Source organism: Patiria miniata, unplaced genomic scaffold (genome assembly GCF_015706575.1).
Source record: "Patiria miniata isolate m_02_andy unplaced genomic scaffold, ASM1570657v1 HiC_scaffold_7, whole genome shotgun sequence".
Lineage (NCBI taxonomy): Eukaryota > Metazoa > Echinodermata > Asteroidea > Valvatida > Asterinidae > Patiria > Patiria miniata.
The window spans coordinates 21,641,476-21,655,405 of record NW_024037074.1 but is presented as its reverse complement, the minus strand read 5'-3'; positions in this window follow the sequence as shown (position 1 = coordinate 21,655,405).

Genomic DNA, 13,930 nt, shown 5'->3' with positions numbered 1-13,930 from the left:
TGTACTGTAAACAAACATGTAATTTTAGGAAATGAATGCCGCATGCTTTGAGTAAAAAAAAAAGTCCATCGATCATATTTGGTCCCCGGTTTGTGTCAGAGTATGCACCTTCAACAGCCACCCCCTCGACCCCTCTCCCTGACATCCGTTAACCCCAAAGAGCCGTTTTTCTTCACACAACCGAGGGCCAAGGGAACATGCCCTCCTTGGGCACTCGGCTGTTCCATGACCAATATTATTGAAGTTTTGTGTGAATAAAATCATTAATGTTTAGTACATAATTATGTTAAGTTCAGTTGTGGCATTGTAACTCTTTTATCCCCTGCCCCAGAATTTTTCTGATTCACTCAATTTCCATATTGTACTCATTCCATCCCAGCTTTAATCGCTTTGAAAATGATTTGACCTTTGTAATAACCGAATTAATCAAAATAATGCAGTACATCGTGTCGTGAAATCTCTTAAATCTCATGATAGGTGTGGTTTTGCCTCACATCTCCCATCTCTAATGCCACGTATCTGTTCCCATCTATCGGATGCTCAAGACTTACGCGACTTCTGTCCAACCAATCACTGAAGAAAAAGTTACCACGTGACCTATTTTCACTAAATAGTTGGCTATGGTCTTTTTTGTGGCTTAGTTGAGATGAGTAGAACGACAGGCTGCACTAGCTGTTTGGAGATAGTCCGTCACTTAAATTCTCACGTAATATCTTAAGACTTCGTTTACGACGCAAAGTCTTCTCTGTTTGAAAGTGCAAAGAGGGAATAGTCGAGCTCCCGAACTTGCGCGTACATACACGATCAAAATGTGCATGCCAAGGTTCCGGCCGGCCGGATGTACCTGCTCATATTAGAATCTTTAATAGCGTTATTGTGAGCTTCCCAGCTTTACCTGTGAGGGAAATACTTGATAACATCATAATTATAAGAGACGTAGCTGTGTCTCCTTTGTTTTAAGGACCACGTTCTTGATTATCTCAAGCCATATGCTGTAATTAAGACCGACAGTTGGGGGCTGTGCGCATTCGAAGAGATAATTGCCACTGTACAGTCTAAAGTCTATGCACAACTCGGCACCAATATGTTTTGTGCATGGAAAAGGGTGACAACTGCATAATATGCTATAATGTCCTATTTTGTGGACACAGTGCTGCATGCGGGTAACCGTTCATAGTGCAGTAATCACTCGTGGCACCAAGATGAATTAGAACAAAGAGGCCGGACATGTCAGAAAATGTCTCGATTCGTTACTGATTCACAGGTGTTGATATCCTACTTTGGATTGTCTATTGTAAGAAATAATGAGGGGTGGGGTTGAAATTGTTTTGAAATTACTTGGCGATTAGCATGTGTTTCTGTCCTGGCGTTTTAAACACACTTGCAGATCAAGGTAATCGATGCGGTTATGTGATAACTGAAGTTAATGTGAAATAATCATGAATTATACACTGTACAGCCAAACTGTTTGAACGAATCCGTGAATCGAATCATTTCTATTAACAATTTTATAGATCACCGTGAGGAAATTAGAGGCACCTGAAATTATTAAAGAAAGGCGCATCGATCAGGGTTATACACCATTGCACCACCTTGAGTGTCTTTGGAGGTAAGGCATTCCCCTCCCCGTTCAAGACCTGTACCCCCTTGTAATCCCTCCAATCCCTCAGAAATGTGGGTGAGGCCAAATCAGGTCTTTATTGTTACAAACCCATTGGGTGCCCCCTCAGGCTAGAAAACGAGGCATCCAAGTGCACCCCCTTACAAATTGGACCCCTGTTAACGCCACTTGTGCCATGATTATATATGTTTTCGCTTGAGATTGATATTAATAATTCCTGCGCGAATCCAAGGAAACGTCAAAGCTTCCCTTTCGATCTCAAAGATGTGATCATCCAGGAGGGCAAAACTTGGCTCGTGTAATAAAACCGACGATCTCTCTTTTCACACTGTTGGGCTGAATTCGAGATGGTGTGTACCTACCAACCTATGGTTCTCACCAGATAAAAATACAAACTTCCGAGTCACACATGGCCTGCCGTATCGAAGAAAAACAGCTCACGTTCCGAAATCCTCCTAAACGAAAATGAAGAGCCAGAATGTGTGCTTCTGACACGGAACCGGGACAAATTGGCATTTCCCCCTCACACGAGCTGGGGGCAGTGGGGACCGTGTATCTGGCCCCAGCAAGCCTCACGCTTGACCTGAGTGATGAACGGAGTAACGGCCGATGGCTGCTCGCGAAGAGAAGAAAATAGGTCAGCTTAAAATATGCAGTGGTACAAGGGTACGTATGAGTAGCTTGACGGGTCCTAGCTTAACCCCTTTCTCAAATTTGGGACATGCATTACACGGAGTCACAAATTTCCTTCTCCCGTTTGAACGGAGGCGAAGTGAATAATCAACTTATATTTAAAGGGTATACTCATAATTAGTAAAATACCTCTTCAATATTTTCATATTTAATTTTCAAGAAACGTGTTGACGAGGTTATTTTTGGCCAAGGTTTTTCCCCAGACTGTATTTATTGGGTTTTTTCCACTAAAGCTTAAAGTAAGACAGCATGATGAGTTTAACCGTTCCTTATAACCAGTCACTCGCATACGGCTGCTTTTCAATGAACACTTGTTAGCTACGAAATGGTTTTAACACAAATTCAATATGCAATTCCAGATGTAACTTTCCAACCCTCTCAATTAGGAAGTTGAAAGTGATTCTTAACTCCCTCACAATCAGCCAGACTCCCTTAAAGCAACAAATATTAAGATGTCAAAATTCAGCCTGGATTCATAAGGACTGTGTGAAGCTAATCGTGTGCATCATAACCGCTGGCTGGGGTATTTTAACCGTATCCCTGGGGATCTTCTGGTAATTGCTGTCTCATAAATTTCACTTCCCCTTGTCGCTCATGGATCACCATCATCACACGGCTATTATTCAACAGCGATGTTGCAAACTTGGCCCACTTCAAAATGCAAGTCTAAGTTCAAGTGTACGGACGAGGTGTGTGGTAGCAGAAACCTTACTTAATTTGGGTTTTCGAATGACTCTCAGAACTCCTTCCTTCGCTCTGTGGACTCGGTACCAGGCGCAGTTACGATTTCACGACTGATTGACATAGGCCTACATTATTAAATACTTTTCATTACAATATGATTCATTCATTTTAACTGTGTTTTCCCCGTGAGCATGAACTGCGCGGAAAGCACACATACATGTGCATGTGAACGGATCAATGCGGTAAGACACCCATGATGCTTTGCGTTTCCTTCACAACGCACCAGCGACTTTGGTAGGGCAGTGGGTGCAGTCAAAGATTGCAGGCAAAGTTAGAAACCACAGCAGAGTCGAGTTTTAGCTTTTGGGTTTTGGGCCTAAAGGGCAAAGGCCTTAAGTTAACCCGCAGGAGCCTTTTGGTCTACTTATACCCCTTTTTAAATTTTATTAAATCCTTTGGGTATAACACTCTGTCAAATTTGTTAAACATTAAGTCACACGTTGAGAGTGTATATGTTACCCCAGGTGACGTGCTGTTTGGGCTTTCAAAAACAAGAATGTTTTACTTGATTGGCGGATACACATGCCGGTATAGAATGTGATCGGGAGAATGATTGGAAGCGGAAGTGACGTCACTGATAATTTCCAGACAGTGGTCATGGACTCTCAAGTAAGGCTTTGCCGCCCCAGAAAATCAGACTGAACTGGATTCCAGGGTAAATTTTTTGGATCGTGTGTTCTCATGATACTCCTTCAGTTTTTTGTTGTTATATCGTTACTACCGTAACGTTTCTGTTAGCGTTACTACAGAAACGATCTATATGCTTTGTTGTCGGTACAGTCATGTATTTTCATATTCTTTATCTTGGTGTTACACAGCAAATATGCGGTTTAACAACCTCTCCCCCTGATATGTCCTCTCTTTTTTCAAGGACAGAGTTAGACCACCGAACATTTTCAGTAATTGTCTCACTGAAAAGACGTTTAGACATGTGGCTGAGCGTTCAAGCAAGTTCTATCACTTTTATTTTTAAATCATTCAGTCACAACTAAATATTCTGGATGAGTAGTTGTCTCACTTCCTCCATCACCACCGATCTCTCCGCACCTCAACCGATTTTGGATCTCCCTTGGCCTCTAAGCTATGACCCTGGATGTGGTGTGCTCCAGTGTGCACCAAGCTAATAACAACTCGGGTGACGGGTGGTATCCGGGGAGGGGCTGAAACTCAGTGGCCGCGGGGGCTGGGTGATCCTGGCCACGGGGGCTTGCCGGGGTGTCACGGTCCGCCTAAACTCTCCGACGCACCTCTCCCCCCTCCCCCTCCCTCTCTCTAACTCACCTATAGTCGAGTGAAGTGACATGGGGAACCTCGATTGGGCGACCAAGTACATCTTTTTTATTTCAAACTTCATTCTCATTTAACATTATTTGATGATTTATAATGAAAAGCCGTTAGAAGTTCAATTCTTAATAAGATTTTAGCCTGACTTTATAGATTTTGTTCAAAGGCATTGAGTTTTTTGAGGCCGTCATCATGATGGGTCCGCATAGCTTAGTTATTGAAGGTTCCTCATGTCATAGTTTCACATGGCCTCATCTAGCTCTACTTTATTTATTCAACGTATATGCTTTGTCTTTTCCCGAAGATGATTGCACTGTACACGGCTGGACTACAAATTACATTGTCGTGTAACTCGTAACCCTACTCTATATCCGAAAAGCCGGCGACCACCAATTCCTTAAATCTCGTGGAGGAAATGCAGATGTCGCAAAGCATTGTGGGTAGGACACTTGCCATGACCAATGTAAATGGTGCGCATCAGTCACGCGCATATGAAAGTGTTAATCACGGGTCACCGGATGAACAAAATCCGTCCGATAAGAACTAAAAGATTACAGGTCTCCATCGCCCTAAAGGGTGGTGGGTACGAGCAAAGAACGCCTAATCGCCGAATCTGAGCCTCAGTCCACCCAAATAAAATACGAGTGTGCCTATAATGGTGAAAACGTGCGCAAAAACAACATCACTCTGGTAAAGAACACATGGTAGCCAGTTGGTCTATGTCTAATTTTATACTGTGTTTTGGAACCGAAAACTGTGACGCTGTTATGCGGTTAAAGCCTTCGTTGTGGCCTTATATTACTGCCAACAGGCAGCAAGAGGTAAAGTTGTATACGAACTTTATAGCTGCCACGCCTTACAGAGGGTCTTCCTGATCCTGGGTTGGGGTGGTTGTTTTTCAAACGCGCATGTGCTGGCGCGACGCGTCGCCTGCTTCATGGAGGGGATGCTACCACCCCCTTGCTGGCAAGTCCGGCGAATTTCCCCTGGGAGTAAAACAGTTTGTACGTATATTAAAAAAAAATGACTTACTGAAGGGGCAAGAAACGAAGTGCTTAGTCATAATCCCCGTTTGATAAGTCCGGGGGAAATTGTCGTATTTGAACCCACTCAAAACATTCCCAGGAGACCACTGGGTTTTAAGGGATGTACTCAGCCTGGTTAAAATCTTAGTCGGACCTTTTCATTGGCCGTTATCAACACTTTTAAAATACTGACACAGATAAAAATCTCCACGGATGCACTTCATACTTTGTATATTGTTCATGAGTTGCGAATTGTCGTCAAAGGGGTGCGGCTTTAAACAAATCATGTCGAGAGAAAAAAAAAATCAAAATAAAATCCATTGTTTTAGGAATTATGTAGAGTCGTTTTCAATTTTTACCCCCATTTTAAGAAAAATAACTTATATTTGCTCATCTGTTATTAGATTAAGTTGTTCTTAGTTTTCGCGCTTAGCCTGTCATGTTCATAATTTGCATGGTTTGTGATTGACATAAATTGACATCTTTCTTTGAATTGCCCTAAATTTCTTTCCTTCACACTCCATCATACCGTCCATCCATCTTCATATCCCGTTTATGTCTCAACACGCTCCTTTCCTCCCATTTCATTCCACTTCTGTCTCTGGTCTGCTGATGCCCTGCCCAGTCGTTCTGTGTTTCTACGTCCGCTTCCTGAGCCTGATTTTCCATGATTCACGATTATCGCTTCCATGGCGAGATACAAATCTAACAGGAATGCATGACGACCTGTATATGCATGTATATAACTAAAGACGTGACCCATTTCGTGGGTGCAGAAAAGTTTTGCTTGGTAAATCAGCTTTCCATATAAACTTCTTGAAAATGTATATAGCATGTGACTATAGTCCGTCTTGGCTGAAAAGTATTATCATTATATTAAAAGATCTATTACGCTGTCTGTCTGTGTGTCACGTTTTTTTTGTAAAAGGCCTAGGCTAAGGAGTGTGCGGAAGCGCAAAATGCAAGGGTTAATGGAGAGGTATCCAGTGTATGCAGGTCCTATGCTCCGATTTCACTCTCTCCTGAAGTCACGATTGGCACGTGAAACAAAAAACGATTTATTTGTTTCTTTGATACTTTGAATAGTGAAATATTACAACATTATCTATATGAAAACACTCCAGAACGTATCTCTACTACGTAAAACGTAACGTGGATGATGCAAAATTGCTCCACCGAGGTTTACCACGCCCACTTGGGGTCAACATGCAAAATTGAGGTCAAAGTACCACCATCGATCGTACGAATTCGTACGATATTCTCAAAAATACGTCAATTGAGGGCTTTACGACTAGCGACTCCACCCAGCTATCGGCTTTACTGACCCTGAGATTTCATTGGTTGCTTTTTTGATGGAAGTAAGCTTCCAAGCCGTATGCAAAACAGTAAAGCTGTACAGAATGTTCTTTTTCGGAGGAGGGGTCTACTTTCACAATTTTGTTAACCTGAAAAAAAGGTAAGTAGGAAGCCTATATTGTTTGCCTCATGACAGTTACACTTACTCCACCCCATTCGATTTCTGACAGGAATATACTCTGCTCTATGGAATGTACCAAAAAAAGAGGGAAAACAACAATGTCCCAAATATGATCTATAGCGTTGGATATACTTCGCCCTTATTATGCACGACCGGAATTTGGCGGTGACCATGTGACCAATTGCCTTGCAGAAATTCTGTGGTTTTGGCCGCTTTTTAAGCAAACGTTTCCTTAAGGATAGTTATGTGTTTTGTCTGAATCGTTATTAGTGCATCGCCAGTTCTTATTGTACATGTCTGGAGTATCTTAGCTTTAAATCCCCGGAAATTGGGAGATGTCGGGGTGATAGGTCAAGGTATACACACACACTTCTCAAAGTGTCTCGCCGCCCAACGTTCACTTCGCAGCTTTTCGGTGGCTTTTGTCAAACTTGATTGTAGACAATGAGGTATGATTGAATACAGTTCCTTCCCCGTTACCTTGCCTCAGACAGTCACGGACATAGTGTACCGTACATTATCAGACAGTCTAACCAGGCTGTCGAGTTGACTGTAGACCAGTCGACAGTTAAGAAAAGAACGCTGTCTTACTGCATGTCCAGCTCGAAAGTAATTGAGTGCATAGTGCGCATTTTTCATGACGATTTTATTCACGTTAAAAGAACTTGAACCTTCAAGGAAGGGAATAGCACGCAAGACGTATTAACGATAATGTTATATCTCATTTTAAGCCCGACAGTAAGCCTAAAAGTCCGTTTTGCTATCGCTCATATCATCATATCCAGAGATGTAGTTTGAAGCCTCAACGAGTTCCCAGCGGCCAACTAATTTTTATGCTTTGGATATCAGATTAAATCTGAGAGTTTTTTTCTTTCAAATACTGAAAATATCATGAAAACAGCACATTGGGTTGCTGAGAAAATGCCAATTATGTAAAAGAAGTGATTTTTCATCCTTTCCAATGTTGCTTCAAACAGTGGAACATTATACTGTAAGCCCACTGTGCAATAGTCTTTCATATGTGCAATTTCTCTAATATTTTGACATATTTATGATGCTGAAAAGGTTTTAAAAAGGACTAAAAAGGATGAGATACATATTCGGGTGGAAAACTAAAGGTATTTCCGTCAAATTCAATTATACTCTTATGTAGGCCTACTATTATGTTTGTAAGGATTAGGATACTCACCGCTACATGCATTTCATACACAGCGGTAATGCCATTGCAATGGACCAAAAAAGGAGTTGTGATACATAAAGTGGCTTTTTGTCAGCAGCCCGATGTGCTGTTTTCATGAAATTTTTTCAGTATTTGAAAGAAAAACTCTCAGCTTTAACTTGATATCCAAAGCATAAAAATTCACACATCGCGCTTTTGGAAAAAAAAAACCAAATGTTGCAGGGTTGCATTTTTTGGCGGGTCACCCTGTATTGTACAATGTAACTACCCCGTGACTGCGGATTAACGGATATTAACATTAGCTGGCACAATGTTTTCGCCATAACAACAGCAACTTGAGTTCGAATTTGTCTAGAACTTGAATACCTCACCCCAATACTGAGTGTGGCAAACTTCAAAATCTATACCCGCAGATGGATGCAGATCGTTAAACAACAAGTCCCACAGCAGGATAATTTCGTATATCACGAGAATAAGATTCACACTTCCTGACCAGTATTATAGACAACAAACCTCCTAATCACTTTGTCACATTTCCAACTTTTCACAAAGTTTGTCTCTTTTTTCGTTATCTCTATTTCCTGTGCGGATCACTCATCTGGCTTTCACATGTAATTTGTCCATCAGTCAGGGCCAGAGAGGGACATTGGGTGACGGGTGACAGGGGAGGAAATACGGACCGACATCAAGCAGCATCTCCCTCAAATGGAGGATCCATAATGACATGGGTGGACTAACAGAATAAACTACTAATGAAATCCTCATGCGCCCGCCTACATCAGAACCATGCTACTTTATTCTTGTTTTGAAGTGTGACAGCGTGCTTTTCGCTCAGTCATGGGTGATACGGGCAAATATCGCAGTTGCATGTTAATAGCGTGGATGTGGTAGTTTGCTGATACATCCTTGACGAAGTCACGAAACATGAAAAGAACATGACTTGATTCATTTTGAGGTTATTTTGTACAACACTGCGAAGCTTAGTGATCAGGTCTTTTGCGCGATCGCGACCGTGTTTGACCCGCGCCATTAGCATGCCAGGCCGCTGTGGTGCGATTGGCCGTTCTCTTCGGCTGCAGATTGCCACAGCCGCGCTTCGCAACACCAAGACGTAACCCGAAACTCTCACATTTCCCAAAGCTTTGTTTTATATTACCTTAGTAATTATTCAGTGCGACAAGATAACGTCAAATCAAGTGCGTTCCGTAACCGCCTTTAACTTCTAACGAATCGCATGCAGAAACCAATAATGACAGCAATATTAGAATACAGACCAAACAGTCTATATCGATAATTTGCCATACTGCATGCATTGGACAGGCTCGTAGCCGTGGGATAGGCGGTCGGGGAGGGGTCGAACGGCATACGCCAAATTTGACATGGGTCAATTTTTAGCTATCCAATTTCAATCGTGTTTTCTTACGGAACCTTTATAAACTTAGTCTTAATGTCATTTCACATGAAAAGTTTCGTTGTAAAACAAGTGAGAGGTTCAGCACGAAAAGGCCTACGTGTAAGTAAAATTGACCCTTTCGTCGCGCAAGGCTGACGAAGGGTTCTTTTTCTTATTTACACTAGATACAATCTGTAATCGACCACTAGTGTTTTGACCCGCAAGACCCATTTGAGACGTTGCCATTCACCACGGAGCGTTTTGTCCCCTGTCGGATCACCGTATTATCACTGTGCACGAGACGGAGGTGTTGAGGCTTGCCAGCCACCGATAAGACCACCAGGGCCCGGCCGCGCTGCTCGGCCGGGTGTGGGTCACAAGTGACAGACGGGCCCGATGCTCGGAGTTCAGAGGGAGCTGATCGTAAGTGAATACCGCTGGTAATGATTGAAAAGAGCTGGTCGCCTTGCAGAGGTGAACTTGTGGAGAGGGGGCATGGGATTTGAAAGGAGTGCGGTGTGGAAAGAGGTGGCGTCAAAACAGGGGGTAGACAGGGGGCACAAGCAAGCTAGGAGGAGTAAGGGTTACCTTCTGTGTTGTTTCTGTTATAAAAGTTACATTCGTTCTTTCGAAGCCGTTGGCACCCTGAAAATGGGTTTTATAGCATTACATGTACTTGAATCGTCAGCTCATGATCGATAGAACCATCGAACGAAATTTCGGGTCAGCAGTATGAAGTAAACAATAGGGTAATTACAATACACCTAGTCAGGTTTCCTTTGTGGCTTTTTTATGCTGTATCCTCTCTGAGTGATCCCTGTTTGCTATTTCCCAGGTTTGCAGCATTGCTAATGTTGCTAGCATCGTGACTTTTGGGCTCACGCCTGGCTTCATGGCATGTATGGGTTTTTGGCTTCTGACTAGCCCCCCCCCCCTTGAAAACAGCCATTGACCAAATGGGGAACCGCCAACATAAAGGCTGGATAGCTCAGTTGGCACAGCACCGGAACGGCATTCCAGAATTCGGAACTTCAAACCCCGCTCCAGTCAAATTCTTTGTTCAATTTTTTAAAAAGCGTATTTTGTGTATACATGTATATTCAAAAATGAAGGTTTCTTCATACAATTTGTAAGCAGGCCCATGGCAGTATAGAAGCCAAACAACTGCTTTCAGCAGTACCGGCTTTACTGGTACATCATAATTTAGACATATTTAGCCTACTGACTCCCTCTTCCCGTATCTATTTTTGGTGAATTTTTCTAATTGAAAAAAGTTCAGGTAAGTTGCCATTCCTCGAGACCCAGGTCAAGTGACAAACTCAGTGTGGAATGTGACACAGACATTGTTATTGTTCACCCCTGTGTCATGTGACCTGTCATGTGACCTGTCATGCTATTTGCTTGTGATTAACTCGGTTTTGGGGGTTTTTTTTTGCTTTTTACTCAAGACAGTTGAGATATAGTACTGAAGAACAGAACCGAGGGAAACAAAAGGAGTAGGATCCGCGAACCAATAACTGCAGACACATTGAAGGTGGTGTCAGCGATATACACTATTTCGGAAGCAAACCAAAGCGCCGAAGCGCAATACACGGCCTGGATTTTGAGGGGGAAAACGTATTGCCAGCTCCCCACATTGCCCCAATAGAGATATATCTGCAAAGAAAAATTCATCTTTTCCTATCTGACTTGCATGGACCCTGTAGGAACTAATGTCAAATCCCATTGTGATGAAGAATTAAAAATTACTCTAACGAAATTCCAAGTCTTCCACTATAATTGAGTAGGCCAATAAATCTATGGATGAATTGTGAGCAGGCTGTACACCCATCGCGATTATCTCACCAAAACACTCCCAAAGTGCGAATTTTCAACTTAACGCTTAGCCACAAGATATACATCACCTGGATGTATGAAGCCTGAAGAACTGCAGCTGACTCATGATTTCATGTGAAGAGTTAAGACCTTTGATTCAATTTACTTCTTGGCAGTCTAAAGACCACCCGACTGGGTTTTTTTTTCACTCAACGGAAGAAAAACATGGATCATGGATGGAACAACGACACCAATATTCATGAGGATGTTCTGTCATTGCTCTTCAACAAATTCAGGATTTTTTACAAACCGTTTGTTTTAATTTTAACAACCTCTTTTCTTTCTTTTTTTGGCGTCGGCAACACTCTGAAAAAAATTAAGTTTATTTGGGTTGCTTTTGCGAACAAACAGGTTCGCCCTGCGAGTAGATTGGTCCTTGTCCCTACATCATCCATGCGGATGGGGCTGGAACTTATAATTCGAATTTTTAAAGTAATTATTTCCATAACTAAATGTGGGCCTATATCTTTTTTTCGTTCGATGTCTCATTAAAAAGTGAATAACATTTTGTATTAGAAAAACAGCAATATAAAATCTGTATTTCGTGCTGACTCGAAAAATAGCATGAACTTTACATCTTTAACTAAAGACGGAAAATGTTTATTATTTTTACATTACATGTATTGCACTAATACCAAAACGTGCACGGTAATAATATGCAGTGAGCAAAGTTATGATGCGTTTACCATTGATACTTTGAAACGTTAAATAGATTTTTCGTTGACAAGTGGTAGGTCAGGAATGGAGACCGCTTCATTCCCCCGCGATGCGGACAAGGCGAAGCCTCGTTTAAAAATAAATTAACTACAGAAAGTGCCAAAAAGTAATAACTGAAGCGCACCTACGATGTACAGGACCACCTAATATTTCACACAAACTGGGCAGACAGACTTTTGTGTTAGGTAAGATGTGGTATTAATTGTGCACCAGTAGAAATGGTGCGGGAACGGGATAGGGCCTACGTAATCTGCAGCCATGAAATAACCCCGCAAAATGATGAGCCGCATACCATTTCTAATTGGGTGGGTCTACAGGGAACACGCGGGAGAAAACAAGGAAATATTCGGGGAATAAACTTGAATTGGAATCAAACACCACCACTGACACGGACTTGGGGTTTGAGCGTACCGCAATGACGCTGTTCAATATCAGCAAGCGGAGGTGAACGGACGTCGGGGACTTTATTCAAAGTGCGCCGAGTATTCCAGGGAAGTCATTACCTCATGTTTTGCAGAATTGTTTTGTTTGTTGTTATACCGGGAAAAGCGACAAAGTCGAATTCACACGTTAGAGTTTTTCGAAACAAAGGGCCTCATTTGCTATATTTATTTTATCTACCTGGCTTGATTTGAGTGACTATATATGACTTATGTTTTTAGCATTACTTCAAGGTATACGGCTAAAACTAAATCGATTGTCTTGTTGTCCTACTGCAAAAGTTAAGAATCAAGGACGTAATAAGACAGATAAGGGTATCACAGGTAAGACGGTTCTTGCGCTTTATGTTTGCAGCTATTATGGTTGTGATGCGCGTGCGCGTTTATATCAAGCCATACCAGCTGCTTGTTAGCATAACGTTTAAAGGGGGATTCTTTGAACCCCTAATGGCTCATGAAGAATGTGTTGCATGATGTGTTCCAGGGAAACAAAACAAAACAACATACATGTGACATTTGGTACAGATAATGTCAATGTTTTTGTGTGAAAGGAAGAGATAAAGGAAGTGCAATGAGTGAACCTGTGTGAACATGTACCAACAGGTGGTTTTCATGCATAAAATGCCCTGTATAGGACCTTGATACAAGTCATGTGCGTGTTAATTTGGTACTGGACTTGATTTCGCAGAACTAAGATTATTTTGTTATTAGCTTCGTTTTATTTCAGGTGAATATCAAAGATTGACCGTGAAACTCTTTTTTTTTGCCAATTCAAAAGAAGACAGCAAGAAGATATATTGCTTCACATTGTCTTTTTTTCACACTGCAATAGGTCATTATTATTATATTTTACCATTTTAAGCGGGACGTAATCAAGCAAACTGCGAGATTCACAGCCTGTAAAATAATAGCTTCACGATTCGACCATCTGCTAAAAATTCTACATCAAATTGTCATTTTGCCTTGAATTTCAAACAAAGCATGATTACAGTGACATCCACAATCCAAGTTTCAAGCAATTATTTCGCGGTGGAATTTTATTAGTTCGATCGTGTAATAGAGCCCAAGAAATGATTATACGGCAACTGGTAAAGCATTCCATAGTAAGCATTCCAGTCCTTTTCCCGTATTTCTTAGACGTGGACTTGTCTTTTCATTCAGACGTTTAGGTATACCAAAAATATTGATCAACAACTACAAAAGTCAGGACAATGGCAGAAGTAAACATAGGCCTAATTTGGATAGAACAATGACCCCATGCATATAGTGTGCCTGTAGGCCTATGTAGGCCGAGCCTAGCGGCCAGCGTTGACCGTCGTCTACCGGTGATTGGCGTTACCTCTTGGTGATCAGTTACTTCCGAGCTGTAGCACTATACGGTCCAATGTCCGGGAGAAGATAATTAGTAAAATCCGAAATAAACCAAAGGAAAGTTTTGTTAAGGATGGTCCAGGATGGATAATTAGCTAGGAAAATGTGCG